Source organism: Phyllobates terribilis, unplaced genomic scaffold, assembly GCF_046119375.1.
Source record: "Phyllobates terribilis strain yellow unplaced genomic scaffold, ASM4611937v1 Scaffold_277__1_contigs__length_2500907, whole genome shotgun sequence".
Classification (NCBI taxonomy): Eukaryota; Metazoa; Chordata; class Amphibia; order Anura; family Dendrobatidae; genus Phyllobates; species Phyllobates terribilis.
The window spans coordinates 962,982-989,148 of record NW_027363037.1 but is presented as its reverse complement, the minus strand read 5'-3'; the positions used below and the strand labels follow the sequence as shown (position 1 = coordinate 989,148).

At 42.8% G+C, this 26,167-nt stretch overlaps 14 non-coding genes and 2 pseudogenes across 14 annotated transcripts; all 16 read left to right on the top strand.

Annotated features, from left to right (window-relative positions):
• The first annotated feature begins 379 nt into the window (after positions 1 to 379).
• LOC141219647 (U2 spliceosomal RNA) lies at positions 380 to 556 on the top strand (annotated as a pseudogene).
• A 1,115-nt stretch (positions 557 to 1,671) lies between these two features.
• Positions 1,672 to 1,862, top strand: LOC141220053 (U2 spliceosomal RNA). Its single transcript, XR_012288425.1, has one exon. It is a non-coding gene; the product is annotated as a U2 spliceosomal RNA (small nuclear RNA).
• A 1,112-nt stretch (positions 1,863 to 2,974) lies between these two features.
• LOC141220052 (U2 spliceosomal RNA) lies at positions 2,975 to 3,165 on the top strand. The gene has a single exon (XR_012288424.1). It is a non-coding gene; the product is annotated as a U2 spliceosomal RNA (small nuclear RNA).
• Positions 3,166 to 4,280: 1,115 nt separating this feature from the next.
• LOC141220051 (U2 spliceosomal RNA) lies at positions 4,281 to 4,471 on the top strand. The gene has a single exon (XR_012288423.1). It is a non-coding gene; the product is annotated as a U2 spliceosomal RNA (small nuclear RNA).
• Positions 4,472 to 5,586: 1,115 nt separating this feature from the next.
• On the top strand, positions 5,587 to 5,777 carry LOC141220050 (U2 spliceosomal RNA). Its single transcript, XR_012288422.1, has one exon. It is a non-coding gene; the product is annotated as a U2 spliceosomal RNA (small nuclear RNA).
• Positions 5,778 to 6,892: 1,115 nt separating this feature from the next.
• On the top strand, positions 6,893 to 7,083 carry LOC141220049 (U2 spliceosomal RNA). Its single transcript, XR_012288421.1, has one exon. It is a non-coding gene; the product is annotated as a U2 spliceosomal RNA (small nuclear RNA).
• A 1,115-nt stretch (positions 7,084 to 8,198) lies between these two features.
• Positions 8,199 to 8,389, top strand: LOC141220048 (U2 spliceosomal RNA). Its single transcript, XR_012288420.1, has one exon. It is a non-coding gene; the product is annotated as a U2 spliceosomal RNA (small nuclear RNA).
• Positions 8,390 to 9,504: 1,115 nt separating this feature from the next.
• LOC141220047 (U2 spliceosomal RNA) lies at positions 9,505 to 9,695 on the top strand. The gene has a single exon (XR_012288419.1). It is a non-coding gene; the product is annotated as a U2 spliceosomal RNA (small nuclear RNA).
• A 1,115-nt stretch (positions 9,696 to 10,810) lies between these two features.
• LOC141220046 (U2 spliceosomal RNA) lies at positions 10,811 to 11,001 on the top strand. The gene has a single exon (XR_012288417.1). It is a non-coding gene; the product is annotated as a U2 spliceosomal RNA (small nuclear RNA).
• Positions 11,002 to 12,116: 1,115 nt separating this feature from the next.
• LOC141220194 (U2 spliceosomal RNA) lies at positions 12,117 to 12,307 on the top strand. Its single transcript, XR_012288564.1, has one exon. It is a non-coding gene; the product is annotated as a U2 spliceosomal RNA (small nuclear RNA).
• A 1,115-nt stretch (positions 12,308 to 13,422) lies between these two features.
• On the top strand, positions 13,423 to 13,613 carry LOC141220203 (U2 spliceosomal RNA). Its single transcript, XR_012288573.1, has one exon. It is a non-coding gene; the product is annotated as a U2 spliceosomal RNA (small nuclear RNA).
• Positions 13,614 to 19,997: 6,384 nt separating this feature from the next.
• Positions 19,998 to 20,227, top strand: LOC141219665 (U2 spliceosomal RNA; annotated as a pseudogene).
• A 1,115-nt stretch (positions 20,228 to 21,342) lies between these two features.
• Positions 21,343 to 21,533, top strand: LOC141220045 (U2 spliceosomal RNA). The gene has a single exon (XR_012288416.1). It is a non-coding gene; the product is annotated as a U2 spliceosomal RNA (small nuclear RNA).
• Positions 21,534 to 22,647: 1,114 nt separating this feature from the next.
• Positions 22,648 to 22,838, top strand: LOC141220044 (U2 spliceosomal RNA). Its single transcript, XR_012288415.1, has one exon. It is a non-coding gene; the product is annotated as a U2 spliceosomal RNA (small nuclear RNA).
• Positions 22,839 to 23,952: 1,114 nt separating this feature from the next.
• Positions 23,953 to 24,143, top strand: LOC141220041 (U2 spliceosomal RNA). Its single transcript, XR_012288413.1, has one exon. It is a non-coding gene; the product is annotated as a U2 spliceosomal RNA (small nuclear RNA).
• Positions 24,144 to 25,258: 1,115 nt separating this feature from the next.
• On the top strand, positions 25,259 to 25,449 carry LOC141220040 (U2 spliceosomal RNA). The gene has a single exon (XR_012288412.1). It is a non-coding gene; the product is annotated as a U2 spliceosomal RNA (small nuclear RNA).
• The last annotated feature ends 718 nt before the right edge of the window (positions 25,450 to 26,167 follow it).

The following is a 26,167-nucleotide window of genomic DNA, read 5'->3' as shown; positions in this document are numbered from 1 at the left end:
CCTTATTTGGAATTGTGATTTTGCACAGCAAGTGTGGAAAGACTGTGGTGAGCTTTTAAAATTTTTATCTGGTCTTAATTTTTTAAGCCATGAAGTGGTTTTCTATGGGATTTTACCAAACATGACGAAAGAAAAAGAGAGAGTTTTATGGTGCACTTTGAGTTGTGTTAAAAGTGCTCTATGGAAGACCAGAAACATATTGTTGTTTAAAAGAGACTATATAGAAGTCAAGGATTGTATAAGACTGGCATTAAGTGAAATTTATATGTACTACCTAATGGATATGAAGAAGCTTGGAAAGAAAAGAGCCCTGAGTATATGGAACTATCACCTATGGAAGATGTTATTTTAAAGCTCTGAAGAAAAGATAAAGACTACGATATTTTAAATATAAACGCAAAAATCTGTTCTTATCAGTTTAATATCTGATACGTCCCCTATCTGGGGACCATATATTAAATGGATTTTTAGAACAGGGAGATGGAAAAAGAGCTTGCTCTGTCCACTCCACGCATTGACCTGGTATTGCAGTATCTCCAGGACCGGTGCACCCCTTCTTTAATGCAGTTTCTAAAATCAGAAAGAATTGAATTCAATGTTTTTTGTTCATTTTGCTTGTTTGTCGGATTTTGGGATGGACTCTTTGGCTTTGCTTTTCTTCTCCTCATTGGATTTTTCATGTTCAAAGTTGCAGAAGCCAGATTACAAGCTCATTTTGGTTCAACTTCAGCAACTGTGCATTGCATTGCCATGTAATGTGATGCAATGCTATCTTTCTAGCTCTCCCTTTTTACTTCCTTTTGGATAAACAGACATATTAGGCAAGCATTTTGGAGCTTTCACCTAAATAACTACAGGTGGTGAGATAAGCTGCACAATATAATTGACCTTTCAGTATATTGTTGCACACACACCATCTATTTAGCAAATGCCCTTGTTATCAACAGCAGCCTTTTAAACTCACCTGAGCTAACAGGTATGTGCGCTGGTTACTCTGCTGCGCTTAAAATTTCTTTTTTGGTTTGCTACAATGCCTTTTCTGAAACGTTGTCTCCTTCTGCTGGAACACTGACTTCTTTCATTTAATGCCTGCAGACTATAAAAGAGAACCCAACCCAAAAAGTTTGGTTGATTAGTCTGTGGCATTCTGTTAAACTGTTGCTTATGGCGGTCTCTGTGAGCTTCTCAGCGACATTCAGCCAGCCAGGTATCCTGCCTGCAGTAGATGGAATGTGGCAATAGAACGCTGGCTGCGCGTGTCATAATAGGCTCTGAGCCTTTATATACCTGTGCACAGCAGCAGCCACCTTCAGTCTGCTGCTGGACAGCCAGCAGCAGCAGCAGCAGGAGAGGTATGTAATCAGGAGCCCTCCTGCTAAGGGTAGACAGCTGCTCGTTCCACCCCACCCCCCGCCTTAATTGGTTCTCCTCCCTTCCAACGGTGTTGAGGCGGGTGGGAACAGCAGGGGGTGAAGGTGCTGTGTTTAAAGAGGTGGAGTTATGCAGATCTAAAACGCGTGGATTGCAGCAGCAGCAAGCCGAAAAGTGCAGGCATGTAAGGGATCTAGAGGTTGACAACATGTCTTCTTAACGGGAGTCCAGGAGCTCATCTCCACAAATGGACTTTTCAGGATCCTTGGGTGGCTCCGTAGTTTGAAACCAATTCTGGTTATCGCTTCTCGGCCTTTTGGCTAAGATCAAGTGTAGTATCTGTTCTTATCAGTTTAATATCTGATACGTCCCCTATCTGGGGACCATATATTAAATGGATTTTTAGAACAGGGAGATGGAAAAAGAGCTTGCTCTGTCCACTCCACGCATTGACCTGGTATTGCAGTATCTCCAGGACCGGTGCACCCCTTCTTTAATGCAGTTTCTAAAATCAGAAAGAATTGAATTCAATGTTTTTTGTTCATTTTGCTTGTTTGTCGGATTTTGGGATGGACTCTTTGGCTTTGCTTTTCTTCTCCTCATTGGATTTTTCATGTTCAAAGTTGCAGAAGCCAGATTACAAGCTCATTTTGGTTCAACTTCAGCAACTGTGCATTGCATTGCCATGTAATGTGATGCAATGCTATCTTTCTAGCTCTCCCTTTTTACTTCCTTTTGGATAAACAGACATATTAGGCAAGCATTTTGGAGCTTTCACCTAAATAACTACAGGTGGTGAGATAAGCTGCACAATATAATTGACCTTTCAGTATATTGTTGCACACACACCATCTATTTAGCAAATGCCCTTGTTATCAACAGCAGCCTTTTAAACTCACCTGAGCTAACAGGTATGTGCGCTGGTTACTCTGCTGCGCTTAAAATTTCTTTTTTGGTTTGCTACAATGCCTTTTCTGAAACGTTGTCTCCTTCTGCTGGAACACTGACTTCTTTCATTTAATGCCTGCAGACTATAAAAGAGAACCCAACCCAAAAAGTTTGGTTGATTAGTCTGTGGCATTCTGTTAAACTGTTGCTTATGGCGGTCTCTGTGAGCTTCTCAGCGACATTCAGCCAGCCAGGTATCCTGCCTGCAGTAGATGGAATGTGGCAATGGAACGCTGGCTGCGCGTGTCATAATAGGCTCTGAGCCTTTATATACCTGTGCACAGCAGCAGCCACCTTCAGTCTGCTGCTGGACAGCCAGCAGCAGCAGCAGGAGAGGTATGTAATCAGGAGCCCTCCTGCTAAGGGTAGACAGCTGCTCGTTCCACCCCACCCCCCGCCTTAATTGGTTCTCCTCCCTTCCAACGGTGTTGAGGCGGGTGGGAACAGCAGGGGGTGAAGGTGCTGTGTTTAAAGAGGTGGAGTTATGCAGATCTAAAACGCGTGGATTGCAGCAGCAGCAAGCCGAAAAGTGCAGGCATGTAAGGGATCTAGAGGTTGACAACATGTCTTCTTAACGGGAGTCCAGGAGCTCATCTCCACAAATGGACTTTTCAGGATCCTTGGGTGGCTCCGTAGTTTGAAACCAATTCTGGTTATCGCTTCTCGGCCTTTTGGCTAAGATCAAGTGTAGTATCTGTTCTTATCAGTTTAATATCTGATACGTCCCCTATCTGGGGACCATATATTAAATGGATTTTTAGAACAGGGAGATGGAAAAAGAGCTTGCTCTGTCCACTCCACGCATTGACCTGGTATTGCAGTATCTCCAGGACCGGTGCACCCCTTCTTTAATGCAGTTTCTAAAATCAGAAAGAATTGAATTCAATGTTTTTTGTTCATTTTGCTTGTTTGTCGGATTTTGGGATGGACTCTTTGGCTTTGCTTTTCTTCTCCTCATTGGATTTTTCATGTTCAAAGTTGCAGAAGCCAGATTACAAGCTCATTTTGGTTCAACTTCAGCAACTGTGCATTGCATTGCCATGTAATGTGATGCAATGCTATCTTTCTAGCTCTCCCTTTTTACTTCCTTTTGGATAAACAGACATATTAGGCAAGCATTTTGGAGCTTTCACCTAAATAACTACAGGTGGTGAGATAAGCTGCACAATATAATTGACCTTTCAGTATATTGTTGCACACACACCATCTATTTAGCAAATGCCCTTGTTATCAACAGCAGCCTTTTAAACTCACCTGAGCTAACAGGTATGTGCGCTGGTTACTCTGCTGCGCTTAAAATTTCTTTTTTGGTTTGCTACAATGCCTTTTCTGAAACGTTGTCTCCTTCTGCTGGAACACTGACTTCTTTCATTTAATGCCTGCAGACTATAAAAGAGAACCCAACCCAAAAAGTTTGGTTGATTAGTCTGTGGCATTCTGTTAAACTGTTGCTTATGGCGGTCTCTGTGAGCTTCTCAGCGACATTCAGCCAGCCAGGTATCCTGCCTGCAGTAGATGGAATGTGGCAATGGAACGCTGGCTGCGCGTGTCATAATAGGCTCTGAGCCTTTATATACCTGTGCCCAGCAGCAGCCACCTTCAGTCTGCTGCTGGACAGCCAGCAGCAGCAGCAGCAGGAGAGGTATGTAATCAGGAGCCCTCCTGCTAAGGGTAGACAGCTGCTCGTTCCACCCCACCCCCCGCCTTAATTGGTTCTCCTCCCTTCCAACGGTGTTGAGGCGGGTGGGAACAGCAGGGGGTGAAGGTGCTGTGTTTAAAGAGGTGGAGTTATGCAGATCTAAAACGCGTGGATTGCAGCAGCAGCAAGCCGAAAAGTGCAGGCATGTAAGGGATCTAGAGGTTGACAACATGTCTTCTTAACGGGAGTCCAGGAGCTCATCTCCACAAATGGACTTTTCAGGATCCTTGGGTGGCTCCGTAGTTTGAAACCAATTCTGGTTATCGCTTCTCGGCCTTTTGGCTAAGATCAAGTGTAGTATCTGTTCTTATCAGTTTAATATCTGATACGTCCCCTATCTGGGGACCATATATTAAATGGATTTTTAGAACAGGGAGATGGAAAAAGAGCTTGCTCTGTCCACTCCACGCATTGACCTGGTATTGCAGTATCTCCAGGACCGGTGCACCCCTTCTTTAATGCAGTTTCTAAAATCAGAAAGAATTGAATTCAATGTTTTTTGTTCATTTTGCTTGTTTGTCGGATTTTGGGATGGACTCTTTGGCTTTGCTTTTCTTCTCCTCATTGGATTTTTCATGTTCAAAGTTGCAGAAGCCAGATTACAAGCTCATTTTGGTTCAACTTCAGCAACTGTGCATTGCATTGCCATGTAATGTGATGCAATGCTATCTTTCTAGCTCTCCCTTTTTACTTCCTTTTGGATAAACAGACATATTAGGCAAGCATTTTGGAGCTTTCACCTAAATAACTACAGGTGGTGAGATAAGCTGCACAATATAATTGACCTTTCAGTATATTGTTGCACACACACCATCTATTTAGCAAATGCCCTTGTTATCAACAGCAGCCTTTTAAACTCACCTGAGCTAACAGGTATGTGTGCTGGTTACTCTGCTGCGCTTAAAATTTCTTTTTTGGCTTGCTACAATGCCTTTTCTGAAACGTTGTCTCCTTCTGCTGGAACACTGACTTCTTTCATTTAATGCCTGCAGACTATAAAAGAGAACCCAACCCAAAAAGTTTGGTTGATTAGTCTGTGGCATTCTGTTAAACTGTTGCTTATGGCGGTCTCTGTGAGCTTCTCAGCGACATTCAGCCAGCCAGGTATCCTGCCTGCAGTAGATGGAATGTGGCAATGGAACGCTGGCTGCGCGTGTCATAATAGGCTCTGAGCCTTTATATACCTGTGCACAGCAGCAGCCACCTTCAGTCTGCTGCTGGACAGCCAGCAGCAGCAGCAGCAGGAGAGGTATGTAATCAGGAGCCCTCCTGCTAAGGGTAGACAGCTGCTCGTTCCACCCCACCCCCCGCCTTAATTGGTTCTCCTCCCTTCCAACGGTGTTGAGGCGGGTGGGAACAGCAGGGGGTGAAGGTGCTGTGTTTAAAGAGGTGGAGTTATGCAGATCTAAAACGCGTGGATTGCAGCAGCAGCAAGCCGAAAAGTGCAGGCATGTAAGGGATCTAGAGGTTGACAACATGTCTTCTTAACGGGAGTCCAGGAGCTCATCTCCACAAATGGACTTTTCAGGATCCTTGGGTGGCTCCGTAGTTTGAAACCAATTCTGGTTATCGCTTCTCGGCCTTTTGGCTAAGATCAAGTGTAGTATCTGTTCTTATCAGTTTAATATCTGATACGTCCCCTATCTGGGGACCATATATTAAATGGATTTTTAGAACAGGGAGATGGAAAAAGAGCTTGCTCTGTCCACTCCACGCATTGACCTGGTATTGCAGTATCTCCAGGACCGGTGCACCCCTTCTTTAATGCAGTTTCTAAAATCAGAAAGAATTGAATTCAATGTTTTTTGTTCATTTTGCTTGTTTGTCGGATTTTGGGATGGACTCTTTGGCTTTGCTTTTCTTCTCCTCATTGGATTTTTCATGTTCAAAGTTGCAGAAGCCAGATTACAAGCTCATTTTGGTTCAACTTCAGCAACTGTGCATTGCATTGCCATGTAATGTGATGCAATGCTATCTTTCTAGCTCTCCCTTTTTACTTCCTTTTGGATAAACAGACATATTAGGCAAGCATTTTGGAGCTTTCACCTAAATAACTACAGGTGGTGAGATAAGCTGCACAATATAATTGACCTTTCAGTATATTGTTGCACACACACCATCTATTTAGCAAATGCCCTTGTTATCAACAGCAGCCTTTTAAACTCACCTGAGCTAACAGGTATGTGCGCTGGTTACTCTGCTGCGCTTAAAATTTCTTTTTTGGTTTGCTACAATGCCTTTTCTGAAACGTTGTCTCCTTCTGCTGGAACACTGACTTCTTTCATTTAATGCCTGCAGACTATAAAAGAGAACCCAACCCAAAAAGTTTGGTTGATTAGTCTGTGGCATTCTGTTAAACTGTTGCTTATGGCGGTCTCTGTGAGCTTCTCAGCGACATTCAGCCAGCCAGGTATCCTGCCTGCAGTAGATGGAATGTGGCAATGGAACGCTGGCTGCGCGTGTCATAATAGGCTCTGAGCCTTTATATACCTGTGCACAGCAGCAGCCACCTTCAGTCTGCTGCTGGACAGCCAGCAGCAGCAGCAGCAGGAGAGGTATGTAATCAGGAGCCCTCCTGCTAAGGGTAGACAGCTGCTCGTTCCACCCCACCCCCCGCCTTAATTGGTTCTCCTCCCTTCCAACGGTGTTGAGGCGGGTGGGAACAGCAGGGGGTGAAGGTGCTGTGTTTAAAGAGGTGGAGTTATGCAGATCTAAAACGCGTGGATTGCAGCAGCAGCAAGCCGAAAAGTGCAGGCATGTAAGGGATCTAGAGGTTGACAACATGTCTTCTTAACGGGAGTCCAGGAGCTCATCTCCACAAATGGACTTTTCAGGATCCTTGGGTGGCTCCGTAGTTTGAAACCAATTCTGGTTATCGCTTCTCGGCCTTTTGGCTAAGATCAAGTGTAGTATCTGTTCTTATCAGTTTAATATCTGATACGTCCCCTATCTGGGGACCATATATTAAATGGATTTTTAGAACAGGGAGATGGAAAAAGAGCTTGCTCTGTCCACTCCACGCATTGACCTGGTATTGCAGTATCTCCAGGACCGGTGCACCCCTTCTTTAATGCAGTTTCTAAAATCAGAAAGAATTGAATTCAATGTTTTTTGTTCATTTTGCTTGTTTGTCGGATTTTGGGATGGACTCTTTGGCTTTGCTTTTCTTCTCCTCATTGGATTTTTCATGTTCAAAGTTGCAGAAGCCAGATTACAAGCTCATTTTGGTTCAACTTCAGCAACTGTGCATTGCATTGCCATGTAATGTGATGCAATGCTATCTTTCTAGCTCTCCCTTTTTACTTCCTTTTGGATAAACAGACATATTAGGCAAGCATTTTGGAGCTTTCACCTAAATAACTACAGGTGGTGAGATAAGCTGCACAATATAATTGACCTTTCAGTATATTGTTGCACACACACCATCTATTTAGCAAATGCCCTTGTTATCAACAGCAGCCTTTTAAACTCACCTGAGCTAACAGGTATGTGCGCTGGTTACTCTGCTGCGCTTAAAATTTCTTTTTTGGTTTGCTACAATGCCTTTTCTGAAACGTTGTCTCCTTCTGCTGGAACACTGACTTCTTTCATTTAATGCCTGCAGACTATAAAAGAGAACCCAACCCAAAAAGTTTGGTTGATTAGTCTGTGGCATTCTGTTAAACTGTTGCTTATGGCGGTCTCTGTGAGCTTCTCAGCGACATTCAGCCAGCCAGGTATCCTGCCTGCAGTAGATGGAATGTGGCAATGGAACGCTGGCTGCGCGTGTCATAATAGGCTCTGAGCCTTTATATACCTGTGCACAGCAGCAGCCACCTTCAGTCTGCTGCTGGACAGCCAGCAGCAGCAGCAGCAGGAGAGGTATGTAATCAGGAGCCCTCCTGCTAAGGGTAGACAGCTGCTCGTTCCACCCCACCCCCCGCCTTAATTGGTTCTCCTCCCTTCCAACGGTGTTGAGGCGGGTGGGAACAGCAGGGGGTGAAGGTGCTGTGTTTAAAGAGGTGGAGTTATGCAGATCTAAAACGCGTGGATTGCAGCAGCAGCAAGCCGAAAAGTGCAGGCATGTAAGGGATCTAGAGGTTGACAACATGTCTTCTTAACGGGAGTCCAGGAGCTCATCTCCACAAATGGACTTTTCAGGATCCTTGGGTGGCTCCGTAGTTTGAAACCAATTCTGGTTATCGCTTCTCGGCCTTTTGGCTAAGATCAAGTGTAGTATCTGTTCTTATCAGTTTAATATCTGATACGTCCCCTATCTGGGGACCATATATTAAATGGATTTTTAGAACAGGGAGATGGAAAAAGAGCTTGCTCTGTCCACTCCACGCATTGACCTGGTATTGCAGTATCTCCAGGACCGGTGCACCCCTTCTTTAATGCAGTTTCTAAAATCAGAAAGAATTGAATTCAATGTTTTTTGTTCATTTTGCTTGTTTGTCGGATTTTGGGATGGACTCTTTGGCTTTGCTTTTCTTCTCCTCATTGGATTTTTCATGTTCAAAGTTGCAGAAGCCAGATTACAAGCTCATTTTGGTTCAACTTCAGCAACTGTGCATTGCATTGCCATGTAATGTGATGCAATGCTATCTTTCTAGCTCTCCCTTTTTACTTCCTTTTGGATAAACAGACATATTAGGCAAGCATTTTGGAGCTTTCACCTAAATAACTACAGGTGGTGAGATAAGCTGCACAATATAATTGACCTTTCAGTATATTGTTGCACACACACCATCTATTTAGCAAATGCCCTTGTTATCAACAGCAGCCTTTTAAACTCACCTGAGCTAACAGGTATGTGCGCTGGTTACTCTGCTGCGCTTAAAATTTCTTTTTTGGTTTGCTACAATGCCTTTTCTGAAACGTTGTCTCCTTCTGCTGGAACACTGACTTCTTTCATTTAATGCCTGCAGACTATAAAAGAGAACCCAACCCAAAAAGTTTGGTTGATTAGTCTGTGGCATTCTGTTAAACTGTTGTTTATGGCGGTCTCTGTGAGCTTCTCAGCGACATTCAGCCAGCCAGGTATCCTGCCTGCAGTAGATGGAATGTGGCAATGGAACGCTGGCTGCGCGTGTCATAATAGGCTCTGAGCCTTTATATACCTGTGCACAGCAGCAGCCACCTTCAGTCTGCTGCTGGACAGCCAGCAGCAGCAGCAGCAGGAGAGGTATGTAATCAGGAGCCCTCCTGCTAAGGGTAGACAGCTGCTCGTTCCACCCCACCCCCCGCCTTAATTGGTTCTCCTCCCTTCCAACGGTGTTGAGGCGGGTGGGAACAGCAGGGGGTGAAGGTGCTGTGTTTAAAGAGGTGGAGTTATGCAGATCTAAAACGCGTGGATTGCAGCAGCAGCAAGCCGAAAAGTGCAGGCATGTAAGGGATCTAGAGGTTGACAACATGTCTTCTTAACGGGAGTCCAGGAGCTCATCTCCACAAATGGACTTTTCAGGATCCTTGGGTGGCTCCGTAGTTTGAAACCAATTCTGGTTATCGCTTCTCGGCCTTTTGGCTAAGATCAAGTGTAGTATCTGTTCTTATCAGTTTAATATCTGATACGTCCCCTATCTGGGGACCATATATTAAATGGATTTTTAGAACAGGGAGATGGAAAAAGAGCTTGCTCTGTCCACTCCACGCATTGACCTGGTATTGCAGTATCTCCAGGACCGGTGCACCCCTTCTTTAATGCAGTTTCTAAAATCAGAAAGAATTGAATTCAATGTTTTTTGTTCATTTTGCTTGTTTGTCGGATTTTGGGATGGACTCTTTGGCTTTGCTTTTCTTCTCCTCATTGGATTTTTCATGTTCAAAGTTGCAGAAGCCAGATTACAAGCTCATTTTGGTTCAACTTCAGCAACTGTGCATTGCATTGCCATGTAATGTGATGCAATGCTATCTTTCTAGCTCTCCCTTTTTACTTCCTTTTGGATAAACAGACATATTAGGCAAGCATTTTGGAGCTTTCACCTAAATAACTACAGGTGGTGAGATAAGCTGCACAATATAATTGACCTTTCAGTATATTGTTGCACACACACCATCTATTTAGCAAATGCCCTTGTTATCAACAGCAGCCTTTTAAACTCACCTGAGCTAACAGGTATGTGCGCTGGTTACTCTGCTGCGCTTAAAATTTCTTTTTTGGTTTGCTACAATGCCTTTTCTGAAACGTTGTCTCCTTCTGCTGGAACACTGACTTCTTTCATTTAATGCCTGCAGACTATAAAAGAGAACCCAACCCAAAAAGTTTGGTTGATTAGTCTGTGGCATTCTGTTAAACTGTTGCTTATGGCGGTCTCTGTGAGCTTCTCAGCGACATTCAGCCAGCCAGGTATCCTGCCTGCAGTAGATGGAATGTGGCAATGGAACGCTGGCTGCGCGTGTCATAATAGGCTCTGAGCCTTTATATACCTGTGCACAGCAGCAGCCACCTTCAGTCTGCTGCTGGACAGCCAGCAGCAGCAGCAGCAGGAGAGGTATGTAATCAGGAGCCCTCCTGCTAAGGGTAGACAGCTGCTCGTTCCACCCCACCCCCCGCTTTAATTGGTTCTCCTCCCTTCCAACGGTGTTGAGGCGGGTGGGAACAGCAGGGGGTGAAGGTGCTGTGTTTAAAGAGGTGGAGTTATGCAGATCTAAAACGCGTGGATTGCAGCAGCAGCAAGCCGAAAAGTGCAGGCATGTAAGGGATCTAGAGGTTGACAACATGTCTTCTTAACGGGAGTCCAGGAGCTCATCTCCACAAATGGACTTTTCAGGATCCTTGGGTGGCTCCGTAGTTTGAAACCAATTCTGGTTATCGCTTCTCGGCCTTTTGGCTAAGATCAAGTGTAGTATCTGTTCTTATCAGTTTAATATCTGATACGTCCCCTATCTGGGGACCATATATTAAATGGATTTTTAGAACAGGGAGATGGAAAAAGAGCTTGCTCTGTCCACTCCACGCATTGACCTGGTATTGCAGTATCTCCAGGACCGGTGCACCCCTTCTTTAATGCAGTTTCTAAAATCAGAAAGAATTGAATTCAATGTTTTTTGTTCATTTTGCTTGTTTGTCGGATTTTGGGATGGACTCTTTGGCTTTGCTTTTCTTCTCCTCATTGGATTTTTCATGTTCAAAGTTGCAGAAGCCAGATTACAAGCTCATTTTGGTTCAACTTCAGCAACTGTGCATTGCATTGCCATGTAATGTGATGCAATGCTATCTTTCTAGCTCTCCCTTTTTACTTCTTTTTGGATAAACAGACATATTAGGCAAGCATTTTGGAGCTTTCACCTAAATAACTACAGGTGGTGAGATAAGCTGCACAATATAATTGACCTTTCAGTATATTGTTGCACACACACCATCTATTTAGCAAATGCCCTTGTTATCAACAGCAGCCTTTTAAACTCACCTGAGCTAACAGGTATGTGCGCTGGTTACTCTGCTGTGCTTAAAATTTCTTTTTTGGTTTGCTACAATGCCTTTTCTGAAACGTTGTCTCCTTCTGCTGGAACACTGACTTCTTTCATTTAATGCCTGCAGACTATAAAAGAGAACCCAACCCAAAAAGTTTGGTTGATTAGTCTGTGGCATTCTGTTAAACTGTTGCTTATGGCGGTCTCTGTGAGCTTCTCAGCGACATTCAGCCAGCCAGGTATCCTGCCTGCAGTAGATGGAATGTGGCAATGGAACGCTGGCTGCGCGTGTCATAATAGGCTCTGAGCCTTTATATACCTGTGCACAGCAGCAGCCACCTTCAGTCTGCTGCTGGACAGCCAGCAGCAGCAGCAGCAGGAGAGGTATGTAATCAGGAGCCCTCCTGCTAAGGGTAGACAGCTGCTCGTTCCACCCCACCCCCCGCCTTAATTGGTTCTCCTCCCTTCCAACGGTGTTGAGGCGGGTGGGAACAGCAGGGGGTGAAGGTGCTGTGTTTAAAGAGGTGGAGTTATGCAGATCTAAAACGCGTGGATTGCAGCAGCAGCAAGCCGAAAAGTGCAGGCATGTAAGGGATCTAGAGGTTGACAACATGTCTTCTTAACGGGAGTCCAGGAGCTCATCTCCACAAATGGACTTTTCAGGATCCTTGGGTGGCTCCGTAGTTTGAAACCAATTCTGGTTATCGCTTCTCGGCCTTTTGGCTAAGATCAAGTGTAGTATCTGTTCTTATCAGTTTAATATCTGATACGTCCCCTATCTGGGGACCATATATTAAATGGATTTTTAGAACAGGGAGATGGAAAAAGAGCTTGCTCTGTCCACTCCACGCATTGACCTGGTATTGCAGTATCTCCAGGACTGGTGCACCCCTTCTTTAATGCAGTTTCTAAAATCAGAAAGAATTGAATTCAATGTTTTTTGTTCATTTTGCTTGTTTGTCGGATTTTGGGATGGACTCTTTGGCTTTGCTTTTCTTCTCCTCATTGGATTTTTCATGTTCAAAGTTGCAGAAGCCAGATTACAAGCTCATTTTGGTTCAACTTCAGCAACTGTGCATTGCATTGCCATGTAATGTGATGCAATGCTATCTTTCTAGCTCTCCCTTTTTACTTCCTTTTGGATAAACAGACATATTAGGCAAGCATTTTGGAGCTTTCACCTAAATAACTACAGGTGGTGAGATAAGCTGCACAATATAATTGACCTTTCAGTATATTGTTGCACACACACCATCTATTTAGCAAATGCCCTTGTTATCAACAGCAGCCTTTTAAACTCACCTGAGCTAACAGGTATGTGCGCTGGTTACTCTGCTGCGCTTAAAATTTCTTTTTTGGTTTGCTACAATGCCTTTTCTGAAACGTTGTCTCCTTCTGCTGGAACACTGACTTCTTTCATTTAATGCCTGCAGACTATAAAAGAGAACCCAACCCAAAAAGTTTGGTTGATTAGTCTGTGGCATTCTGTTAAACTGTTGCTTATGGCGGTCTCTGTGAGCTTCTCAGCGACATTCAGCCAGCCAGGTATCCTGCCTGCAGTAGATGGAATGTGGCAATGGAACGCTGGCTGCGTGTGTCATAATAGGCTCTGAGCCTTTATATACCTGTGCACAGCAGCAGCCACCTTCAGTCTGCTGCTGGACAGCCAGCAGCAGCAGCAGCAGGAGAGGTATGTAATCAGGAGCCCTCCTGCTAAGGGTAGACAGCTGCTCGTTCCACCCCACCCCCCGCCTTAATTGGTTCTCCTCCCTTCCAACGGTGTTGAGGCGGGTGGGAACAGCAGGGGGTGAAGGTGCTGTGTTTAAAGAGGTGGAGTTATGCAGATCTAAAACGCGTGGATTGCAGCAGCAGCAAGCCGAAAAGTGCAGGCATGTAAGGGATCTAGAGGTTGACAACATGTCTTCTTAACGGGAGTCCAGGAGCTCATCTCCACAAATGGACTTTTCAGGATCCTTGGGTGGCTCCGTAGTTTGAAACCAATTCTGGTTATCGCTTCTCGGCCTTTTGGCTAAGATCAAGTGTAGTATCTGTTCTTATCAGTTTAATATCTGATACGTCCCCTATCTGGGGACCATATATTAAAGGGATTTTTAGAACAGGGAGATGGAAAAAGAGCTTGCTCTGTCCACTCCACGCATTGACCTGGTATTGCAGTATCTCCAGGACCGGTGCACCCCTTCTTTAATGCAGTTTCTAAAATCAGAAAGAATTGAATTCAATGTTTTTTGTTCATTTTGCTTGTTTGTCGGATTTTGGGATGGACTCTTTGGCTTTGCTTTTCTTCTCCTCATTGGATTTTTCATGTTCAAAGTTGCAGAAGCCAGATTACAAGCTCATTTTGGTTCAACTTCAGCAACTGTGCATTGCATTGCCATGTAATGTGATGCAATGCTATCTTTCTAGCTCTCCCTTTTTACTTCCTTTTGGATAAACAGACATATTAGGCAAGCATTTTGGAGCTTTCACCTAAATAACTACAGGTGGTGAGATAAGCTGCACAATATAATTGACCTTTCAGTATATTGTTGCACACACACCATCTATTTAGCAAATGCCCTTGTTATCAACAGCAGCCTTTTAAACTCACCTGAGCTAACAGGTATGTGCGCTGGTTACTCTGCTGCGCTTAAAATTTCTTTTTTGGTTTGCTACAATGCCTTTTCTGAAACGTTGTCTCCTTCTGCTGGAACACTGACTTCTTTCATTTAATGCCTGCAGACTATAAAAGAGAACCCAACCCAAAAAGTTTGGTTGATTAGTCTGTGGCATTCTGTTAAACTGTTGCTTATGGCGGTCTCTGTGAGCTTCTCAGCGACATTCAGCCAGCCAGGTATCCTGCCTGCAGTAGATGGAATGTGGCAATCGATCGCTGGCTGCGCGTGTCATAATAGGCTCTGAGCCTTTACTTACCTGTGCACAGCAGCAGCCACCTTCAGTCTGCTGCTGGACAGCCAGCAGCAGCAGCAGCAGGAGAGGTATGTAATCAGGAGCCCTCCTGCTAAGGGTAGACAGCTGCTCGTTCCACCCCACCCCCCGCCTTAATTGGTTCTCCTCCCTTCCAACGGTGTTGAGGCGGGTGGGAACAGCAGGGGGTGAAGGTGCTGTGTTTAAAGAGGTGGAGTTATGCAGATCTAAAACGCGTGGATTGCAGCAGCAGCAAGCCGAAAAGTGCAGGCATGTAAGGGATCTAGAGGTTGACAACATGTCTTCTTAACGGGAGTCCAGGAGCTCATCTCCACAAATGGACTTTTCAGGATCCTTGGGTGGCTCCGTAGTTTGAAACCAATTCTGGTTATCGCTTCTCGGCCTTTTGGCACGATCTGTAGTGGGTTGTGACATTGGGCTGAAGGTTACTGTGGTGGCAGAACCGATTCTTGGCCTTTGGAGATATCCAGTGCTGCTTTTGGGAATCGGTGCTAAAGCTGCAGTGCCTTTTCTTTACGGAGGACGGTGTGTTGGAGGGAGGACGAACTTCGTGGAGGCTGCGATCCGTGTGTGATATTTTCCTTGGTATCTGGAAAAGAAGAGGAAAATCATGGAGACAAGGAGAAACCCTGGAGGAAGGAAGGAGAATCAAGCAAGCAACCCGAATGATTATTTCTCGGAGGAGCATCCGCTGAAGGACACCATCAGGTTCGTGGTTGCTCCTGACCACCGGCAGGTGAAAGATTCTCAATTTATTTTCAATGTTATTTGTAAGCTCTTGAAGATCGACAAGGAGCATCTTTTTTGCTTTCAATCTTTTTTTTCTCGAGGACTTTATGATGTTACGCTTAATAAAGCCTCGCAGTGTGAAAGTGCCTACGCTCTTTATGAAGTAAATAAAGAGAAGGTAGAGCTGGAGGGGGTGAAAGTAATCCCCTCTTTTCAGTTTTCAATGAAAGTACTGACGATTCATTTGTTTAGTCCATTTATTACAGACTCTGAAGTTGAAAGTTACCTATCAATGTATTGTGACAAAATCATCCCTAAGAGACGCGGGGAAACACAGTTTGGAGTGTGGAACGGGAAACGTGTGTATGTGGTATCATTTAGGAAGAACCCGAATGAGGAGGGGGGCGTGTCCAGACCTCCGCCGCAGGTTTATATCAACCATAGCCGCGGTTATTTATTCTTCCCAGGGATGCCACACTACTGCCGTGTGTGTAAAAAATATGGACATCTGGATGCAGAATGTAACAAGTGTTTTAGTTGCATGGGTACTCCTCACCAGATGGATGAGTGCCCTAAAAATAAGAAAAAGGATGTAGAGGAGATGGACACATCGCCTGAAGAACAGCAACAAGAAGCTAAAGACGATGTGGAAGCAGGCATTGCTGCTGAAGAGGAAAAAGGGGAAGAGGAGAAAGAAAGGAGTGAGAAGGAGGAGACAGAAAGAAAGAGAAAAGAGGAAGAGGAGGGACGGGCAATGAAGGAGAAGAAGAAGGAGGAACGGGTTAAAAAATCACAAGAAGAAGAGGAAAGGAAGTTGGAAGAAAGGAAGAGAAAGAAGGAAGAGGAAAAACAGAAGAGGATAGAGGACATAGAAAAAAGGGCCATGGAGATAAAGAAACAGATGGAAAGGAAAAAGAGAGAAGAGCAGAAGAAAGAAGATAAGAAGAAAGAAGATAAGAATGAAAAGAAGAAGATAGAAGAACAGAAGAAAGAAGATCAGAAGAGAGAAGAGAAGAGTCAAATGTTGCAAGAAATTTCTCCACTAAGTAAAGGGAGTAGTTGTGGAGGGGAAAGTGATATTCCAGAAGTAGTGGAGTCCACTCCTACTAATTCCCTGTCGCAGAGCTTACCTTGCGCGCAGGTACAAATGGACTGCACAGAAAAATCTCTAAAAAGAAGTGTGGATAGAAGTGATAATGAAGGAATACCATGTGGTGGGAAAGTAAAGGCATTAGAAGCAACAAGTCTGCTGGGGAGTGTGTCATCTTCGGATGTATCAGATCTGGAGGTAGACCCATCTTCTCCGGCAGTAGAGAATGAGGGCGGAGGGAAGAGCCCTGCACTAAATGTTAGAAGATGATCCGCTCAATGTCCCTGAATGTTCAGGGGTTTAACGACCTATATAAGAGAACTGCTTTATATGATTTTTTAAATAATGAAAATATTGATTTTATCTTTCTACAAGAATGTAATTTGACAAAAAAAATAAGCTATGAATATTTACAGGGTATATGGAAGGGTAACTTATGCTTTTCTGGTGGGAACGAGTCAAAAAGTGATGGTGTGGGGTTTTTATGCTCTAAAGATTGGGAGATTGTAAATTATGAAGAGATATACCCTGGGAGGATTTTAAGAATTGATGTGCAGAAAAATGGGAAGAAAGTGAGGTGTTTTAATGTGTATGCAAATGCAGAAAAAGCCTTGAGATTACATTTGTTTGAACTGTTGCAGCTGTTTTTACCTGGAGTAGATCCATTAGTTTTAGGTGGGGATTTTAATTGTCATTTAAAAAATGTAAAAGATGGGTCAGCTTCATGTCTTAGAAATATTTTAGCAGCTTTTAATCTTAAAGATACATGGGCATTAGATGGACAAAAAAAGGAGCATGAAGTCACTTGGGTGGGGAGAGGTGTTTCATCCAGAATAGATTATATTTTTATATCTCAAGCCCTAACATGCTCAGGTTTTAAAACGCATTCAACACCTTTTTCAGATCATAAAATAATAGAATGTAGTTTTAAAATAGAATCAGATGTGGATAAAAGACCGTCACACTGGAAATTTAATGTATCCCTACTACAAGACGAGGTGGTTATGGAAGGTTTTAAAAAGCTGTATGAAAAACTGAAGCTAAAAAAAACGTTTTTTAAATCTATTTTTAATTGGTGGGATTTTGTCAAGAAGGAGGTAAAAATATTTTTTATTAAAGAAGGAAAGAAGAAAGCTGCTGCAAAACGTATTTTTTATAATGATCTTAATGCTAAACTGCAATGTTTTTTTCACCTCGAAAATAACGGATGTGATCTGCAGGAGGCGATCCGAACAACAAAAGAAAAGATCCAAAACTGCCTGAAAGAAAAAGGTAAAGAAATTATTTTTAATTCCCGAGTAAAAGTTTTAGACGAGGATGAAAAATGCACAAAATTCTTTTTTAAAAAAATATGTGACAAGAAGGATTATATGAAGGTTTTGGAAGGAGAAACAAGTTTGGAGGGGAAGAAGATGAAAGCAAAAGAATTTTATGATGATTTATTTTCTGTTAAAAACACGGATGTGTCTCTAAAAAAACATTTTTTAGAAGGACTGGAAAAAAATTTTAATGCGGAAGATAAATCTTTTTTAATAGGGAATTTTACTAAAGAGGAAGTTTTTAATACAATTAATATGCTACAAAATAACAAAACGCCGGGAGCAGATGGACTACCTGTTGAATTTTACAAGTGTTTATGGGAGATCATGGGTGAGGATTTTTATGAAGTAATTTTAGAAGCAGAAGCATCTTTTAGTGTCCCAGAGTCGTGGTGGGAGGGTCTTATTGTTTTATTATTTAAGAAAGGAAATAAAGAACTGATTAAAAATTGGAGACCAATAACCCTTTTAAATGCGGACTGTAAGGTATATGCAAAGTTACTAGCAAATAGATTAAAAAAGGTAATCGGCTCAGTAATAGAAGTGGATCAGACGTGTGCAGTGCCAAATCGGAGAATCAGCGACTCATTGATTTTAATCAGGGATGTTTTATGGGATGTTTTAGACAGAAAACAAAAGCTTGCTCTAATTACTTTGGATTTTGAAAAAGCGTACGATAGAGTTGCCCATGATTTTTTATTTGCAGTTTTAGAGAAAATGGGATGCCCGGATGTTTTTAGCAAACGTATTAAATCTCTTTACAAATCATGTTTTAGCAAAATATCTATTAATGGTTTTTTATCTGATAATGTAAAAATAAACTGTGGCGTTAAACAGGGGTGTCCCTTATCCCCTATTCTTTTTATTTGTGCAATTGAACCACTTTTAGCAGCTTTTAGGAGAGATAAGGTAATCAATGGTTTTTTTATTCCCGGGAGTTGCAATGAACAAGTTAAAGTGGTGGCATATATGGATGATGTGACGGTTTTAGTTAAAGACACTAGAAGCATGAACAGAGCCATAAGAACAGTGGATTGGTTTGGGGGCGCATCGGGTTTTAAAATTAACATGGAAAAATCTGGTATTTTAACTGTTGGTGATTTTATTGTAGATTCTGAGTGTAAATTAACAAGAATGAATGAAGTAAAAATTTTAGGTATTTATTTCTCAGAGTCAGGTGGTAATGTAAGAAATTGGGAGTCTCTGCTGGAAAGAGTTAAGAAAAAGATTACTTTCTGGCAGTTGAGAGATCTTACCCTGGAAGGAAAAATTTTAATTATTAGACAGGTTTTACTCCCAATGTTTTTATATGTCTCAACAGTTTTTATCCCCCAAAATAATATCATGAAGAGAGTTATTAAGGTATGTTTTAATTTTTTATGGAGATCCAAGATGGAAAGAGTAAAGAGAGAGGAGATATATAAATCAAAGAAAAAAGGTGGGAAAGGTTTTCCGGATATTAGGTCCTTTTTATATGCAAAGTATGTAGCGAACTGTGTATGCACTTTATTAGGACCAGGCTCTAAGCTAAAGTTGTTTTCTATATATAATTTAGGTTTCTATATTAGAAATTATAAATGGTTGGAGATGTCTCTAAATAGGCCTTATAGGTTTTTACCTCCAGGAAATTATATTGTTTTAGAAAAAATTTTAAGAGATTTTAAACTTAAGATGGTCGAAATAAATGTTCTTAAATGCCATAAAAAAATCCTAAAAATCCTGGAAGAGAGAATAGGTATCAGTCCTGTGGAACATTTTTCATTCAAAATTGTGGAAAGAATCTGGATGAATGTAAATTATAGTGTGTTATCTAATGAACACAGGGATTTACTCTGGTGTATAGTAAAAGACTGCCTGCCAACCCGTGAGTTCCAACACAGGCGTGGGTTGGTAAGATCTGAAGTGTGCCCAAGATCCAGGTGTGGGAATAGTGAAACACCCATGCACATCTTCTGGAATTGTAATTTTGCACAGACAATATGGAGGAAAGTGTGCAATATAGTGAGAGCTGTGAGTACTGTTCATTTTTTGGATTTTAACAGAGTATTTTATGGGATGGGGATAAGAGAGGAGGATTTTAAAATTGTATGGATTATTATTGCATGTGTGAAGGCGGCATTGTGGAAAGCAAGGAACATTTTAGTGTTTAAACATAAGGAAGTAACAGTCGACCAGTGTATTAAATTATGTCTAAGTTATTTGTACATGTATTTCTGGAGGGACAAAATGACGCTTGGCAAGGTGAAAGCAAATGAGAAATGGAAACAATGTAAATGGAATGAACTTAGCTTGTAAGATTTGATTTTTTGAAAACCTGTGGAAAAACAAAAAAAGAAGAACAAAAACAAACAAAAAAAAATAGCCAAAACTATATAATTTTTAAAAAAAAAAAAAAAGAGGAAAAAAATAAATAAATATATATATATAAAAGAAAAAGAAAATAAAAGATTTGGAGAAGTATTAAAATTGGTAGAATGCACGATGATGGATTTGAGTCTTCTTATCTTTTTGTTGATTCCAAGACTTTGTAATCTGAGTGTAAAAAAAAGAAAAAAAAAAAAAAAAAAAAAAAAAAAATCTGTTCTTATCAGTTTAATATCTGATACGTCCCCTATCTGGGGACCATATATTAAATGGATTTTTAGAACAGGGAGATGGAAAAAGAGCTTGCTCTGTCCACTCCACGCATTGACCTGGTATTGCAGTATCTCCAGGACCGGTGCACCCCTTCTTTAATGCAGTTTCTAAAATCAGAAAGAATTGAATTCAATGTTTTTTGTTCATTTTGCTTGTTTGTCGGATTTTGGGATGGACTCTTTGGCTTTGCTTTTCTTCTCCTCATTGGATTTTTCATGTTCAAAGTTGCAGAAGCCAGATTACAAGCTCATTTTGGTTCAACTTCAGCAACTGTGCATTGCATTGCCATGTAATGTGATGCAATGCTATCTTTCTAGCTCTCCCTTTTTACTTCCTTTTGGATAAACAGACATATTAGGCAAGCATTTTGGAGCTTTCACCTAAATAACTACAGGTGGTGAGATAAGCTGCACAATATAATTGACCTTTCAGTATATTGTTGCACACACACCATCTATTTAGCAAATGCCCTTGTTATCAACAGCAGCCTTTTAAACTCACCTGAGCTAACAGGTATGTGCGCTGGTTACTCTGCTGCGCTTAAAATTTCTTTTTTGGTTTGCTACAATGCCTTTTCTGAAACGTTGTCTCCTTCTGCTGGAACACTGACTTCTTTCATTTAATGCCTGCAGACTATAAAAGAGAACCCAACCCAAAAAGTTTGGTTGATTAGTCTGTGGCATTCTGTTAAACTGTTGCTTATGGCGGTCTCTGTGAGCTTCTCAGCGACATTCAGCCAGCCAGGTATCCTGCCTGCAGTAGATGGAATGTGGCAATGGAACGCTGGCTGCGCGTGTCATATTAGGCTCTGAGCCTTTATATACCTGTGCACAGCAGCAGCCACCTTCAGTCTGCTGCTGGACAGCCAGCAGCAGCAGCAGCAGGAGAGGTATGTAATCAGGAGCCCTCCTGCTAAGGGTAGACAGCTGCTCGTTCCACCCCACCCCCCGCCTTAATTGGTTCTCCTCCCTTCCAACGGTGTTGAGGCGGGTGGGAACAGCAGGGGGTGAAGGTGCTGTGTTTAAAGAGGTGGAGTTATGCAGATCTAAAACGCGTGGATTGCAGCAGCAGCAAGCCGAAAAGTGCAGGCATGTAAGGGATCTAGAGGTTGACAACATGTCTTCTTAACGGGAGTCCAGGAGCTCATCTCCACAAATGGACTTTTCAGGATCCTTGGGTGGCTCCGTAGTTTGAAACCAATTCTGGTTATCGCTTCTCGGCCTTTTGGCTAAGATCAAGTGTAGTATCTGTTCTTATCAGTTTAATATCTGATACGTCCCCTATCTGGGGACCATATATTAAATGGATTTTTAGAACAGGGAGATGGAAAAAGAGCTTGCTCTGTCCACTCCACGCATTGACCTGGTATTGCAGTATCTCCAGGACCGGTGCACCCCTTCTTTAATGCAGTTTCTAAAATCAGAAAGATTGAATTCAATGTTTTTTGTTCATTTTGCTTGTTTGTCGGATTTTGGGATGGACTCTTTGGCTTTGCTTTTCTTCTCCTCATTGGATTTTTCATGTTCAAAGTTGCAGAAGCCAGATTACAAGCTCATTTTGGTTCAACTTCAGCAACTGTGCATTGCATTGCCATGTAATGTGATGCAATGCTATCTTTCTAGCTCTCCCTTTTTACTTCCTTTTGGATAAACAGACATATTAGGCAAGCATTTTGGAGCTTTCACCTAAATAACTACAGGTGGTGAGATAAGCTGCACAATATAATTGACCTTTCAGTATATTGTTGCACACACACTATCTATTTAGCAAATGCCCTTGTTATCAACAGCAGCCTTTTAAACTCACCTGAGCTAACAGGTATGTGCGCTGGTTACTCTGCTGCGCTTAAAATTTCTTTTTTGGTTTGCTACAATGCCTTTTCTGAAACGTTGTCTCCTTCTGCTGGAACACTGACTTCTTTCATTTAATGCCTGCAGACTATAAAAGAGAACCCAACCCAAAAAGTTTGGTTGATTAGTCTGTGGCATTCTGTTAAACTGTTGCTTATGGCGGTCTCTGTGAGCTTCTCAGCGACATTCAGCCAGCCAGGTATCCTGCCTGCAGTAGATGGAATGTGGCAATGGAACGCTGGCTGCGCGTGTCATAATAGGCTCTGAGCCTTTATATACCTGTGCACAGCAGCAGCCACCTTCAGTCTGCTGCTGGACAGCCAGCAGCAGCAGCAGCAGGAGAGGTATGTAATCAGGAGCCCTCCTGCTAAGGGTAGACAGCTGCTCGTTCCACCCCACCCCCCGCCTTAATTGGTTCTCCTCCCTTCCAACGGTGTTGAGGCGGGTGGGAACAGCAGGGGGTGAAGGTGCTGTGTTTAAAGAGGTGGAGTTATGCAGATCTAAAACGCGTGGATTGCAGCAGCAGCAAGCCGAAAAGTGCAGGCATGTAAGGGATCTAGAGGTTGACAACATGTCTTCTTAACGGGAGTCCAGGAGCTCATCTCCACAAATGGACTTTTCAGGATCCTTGGGTGGCTCCGTAGTTTGAAACCAATTCTGGTTATCGCTTCTCGGCCTTTTGGCTAAGATCAAGTGTAGTATCTGTTCTTATCAGTTTAATATCTGATACGTCCCCTATCTGGGGACCATATATTAAATGGATTTTTAGAACAGGGAGATGGAAAAAGAGCTTGCTCTGTCCACTCCACGCATTGACCTGGTATTGCAGTATCTCCAGGACCGGTGCACCCCTTCTTTAATGCAGTTTCTAAAATCAGAAAGAATTGAATTCAATGTTTTTTGTTCATTTTGCTTGTTTGTCGGATTTTGGGATGGACTCTTTGGCTTTGCTTTTCTTCTCCTCATTGGATTTTTCATGTTCAAAGTTGCAGAAGCCAGATTACAAGCTCATTTTGGTTCAACTTCAGCAACTGTGCATTGCATTGCCATGTAATGTGATGCAATGCTATCTTTCTAGCTCTCCCTTTTTACTTCCTTTTGGATAAACAGACATATTAGGCAAGCATTTTGGAGCTTTCACCTAAATAACTACAGGTGGTGAGATAAGCTGCACAATATAATTGACCTTTCAGTATATTGTTGCACACACACCATATTTTAGCAAATGCCCTTGTTATCAACAGCAGCCTTTTAAACTCACCTGAGCTAACAGGTATGTGCGCTGGTTACTCTGCTGCGCTTAAAATTTCTTTTTTGGTTTGCTACAATGCCTTTTCTGAAACGTTGTCTCCTTCTGCTGGAACACTGACTTCTTTCATTTAATGCCTGCAGACTATAAAAGAGAACCCAACCCAAAAAGTTTGGTTGATTAGTCTGTGGCATTCTGTTAAACTGTTGCTTATGGCGGTCTCTGTGAGCTTCTCAGCGACATTCAGCCAGCCAGGTATCCTGCCTGCAGTAGATGGAATGTGGCAATGGAACGCTGGCTGCGCGTGTCATAATAGGCTCTGAGCCTTTATATACCTGTGCACAGCAGCAGCCACCTTCAGTCTGCTGCTGGACAGCCAGCAGCAGCAGCAGCAGGAGAGGTATGTAATCAGGAGCCCTCCTGCTAAGGGTAGACAGCTGCTCGTTCCACCCCACCCCCCGCCTTAATTGGTTCTCCTCCCTTCCAACGGTGTTGAGGCGGGTGGGAACAGCAGGGGGTGAAGGTGCTGTGTTTAAAGAGGTGGAGTTATGCAGATCTAAAACGCGTGGATTGCAGCAGCAGCAAGCCGAAAAGTGCAGGCATGTAAGGGATCTAGAGGTTGACAACATGTCTTCTTAACGGGAGTCCAGGAGCTCATCTCCACAAATGGACTTTTCAGGATCCTTGGGTGGCTCCGTAGTTTGAAACCAATTCTGGTTATCGCTTCTCGGCCTTTTGGCTAAGATCAAGTGTAGTATCTGTTCTTATCAGTTTAATATCTGATACGTCCCCTATCTGGGGACCATATATTAAATGGATTTTTAGAACAGGGAGATGGAAAAAGAGCTTGCTCTGTCCACTCCACGCATTGACCTGGTATTGCAGTATCTCCAGGACCGGTGCACCCCTTCTTTAATGCAGTTTCTAAAATCAGAAAGAATTGAATTCAATGTTTTTTGTTCATTTTGCTTGTTTGTCGGATTTTGGGATGGACTCTTTGGCTTTGCTTTTCTTCTCCTCATTGGATTTTTCATGTTCAAAGTTGCAGAAGCCAGATTACAAGCTCATTTTGGTTCAACTTCAGCAACTGTGCATTGCATTGCCATGTAATGTGATGCAATGCTATCTTTCTAGCTCTCCCTTTTTACTTCCTTTTGGATAAACAGACATATTAGGCAAGCATTTTGGAGCTTTCACCTAAATAACTACAGGTGGTGAGATAAGCTGCACAATATAATTGACCTTTCAGTATATTGTTGCACACACACCATCTATTTAGCAAATGCCCTTGTTATCAACAGCAGCCTTTTAAACTCACCTGAGCTAACAGGTATGTGCGCTGGTTACTCTGCTGCGCTTAAAATTTCTTTTTTGGTTTGCTACAATGCCTTTTCTGAAACGTTGTCTCCTTCTGCTGGAACACTGACTTCTTTCATTTAATGCCTGCAGACTATAAAAGAGAACCCAACCCAAAAAGTTTGGTTGATTAGTCTGTGGCATTCTGTTAAACTGTTGCTTATGGCGGTCTCTGTGAGCTTCTCAGCGACATTCAGCCAGCCAGGTATCCTGCCTGCAGTAGATGGAATGTGGCAATGGAACGCTGGCTGCGCGTGTCATATTAGGCTCTGAGCCTTTATATACCTGTGCACAGCAGCAGCCACCTTCAGTCTGCTGCTGGACAGCCAGCAGCAGCAGCAGCAGGAGAGGTATGTAATCAGGAGCCCTCCTGCTAAGGGTAGACAGCTGCTCGTTCCACCCCACCCCCCGCCTTAATTGGTTCTCCTCCCTTCCAACGGTGTTGAGGCGGGTGGGAACAGCAGGGGGTGAAGGTGCTGTGTTTAAAGAGGTGGAGTTATGCAGATCTAAAACGCGTGGATTGCAGCAGCAGCAAGCCGAAAAGTGCAGGCATGTAAGGGATCTAGAGGTTGACAACATGTCTTCTTAACGGGAGTCCAGGAGCTCATCTCCACAAATGGACTTTTCAGGATCCTTGGGTGGCTCCGTAGTTTGAAACCAATTCTGGTTATCGCTTCTCGGCCTTTTGGCTAAGATCAAGTGTAGTATCTGTTCTTATCAGTTTAATATCTGATACGTCCCCTATCTGGGGACCATATATTAAATGGATTTTTAGAACAGGGAGATGGAAAAAGAGCTTGCTCTGTCCACTCCACGCATTGACCTGGTATTGCAGTATCTCCAGGACCGGTGCACCCCTTCTTTAATGCAGTTTCTAAAATCAGAAAGATTGAATTCAATGTTTTTTGTTCATTTTGCTTGTTTGTCGGATTTTGGGATGGACTCTTTGGCTTTGCTTTTCTTCTCCTCATTGGATTTTTCATGTTCAAAGTTGCAGAAGCCAGATTACAAGCTCATTTTGGTTCAACTTCAGCAACTGTGCATTGCATTGCCATGTAATGTGATGCAATGCTATCTTTCTAGCTCTCCCTTTTTACTTCCTTTTGGATAAACAGACATATTAGGCAAGCATTTTGGAGCTTTCACCTAAATAACTACAGGTGGTGAGATAAGCTGCACAATATAATTGACCTTTCAGTATATTGTTGCACACACACTATCTATTTAGCAAATGCCCTTGTTATCAACAGCAGCCTTTTAAACTCACCTGAGCTAACAGGTATGTGCGCTGGTTACTCTGCTGCGCTTAAAATTTCTTTTTTGGTTTGCTACAATGCCTTTTCTGAAACGTTGTCTCCTTCTGCTGGAACACTGACTTCTTTCATTTAATGCCTGCAGACTATAAAAGAGAACCCAACCCAAAAAGTTTGGTTGATTAGTCTGTGGCATTCTGTTAAACTGTTGCTTATGGCGGTCTCTGTGAGCTTCTCAGCGACATTCAGCCAGCCAGGTATCCTGCCTGCAGTAGATGGAATGTGGCAATGGAACGCTGGCTGCGCGTGTCATAATAGGCTCTGA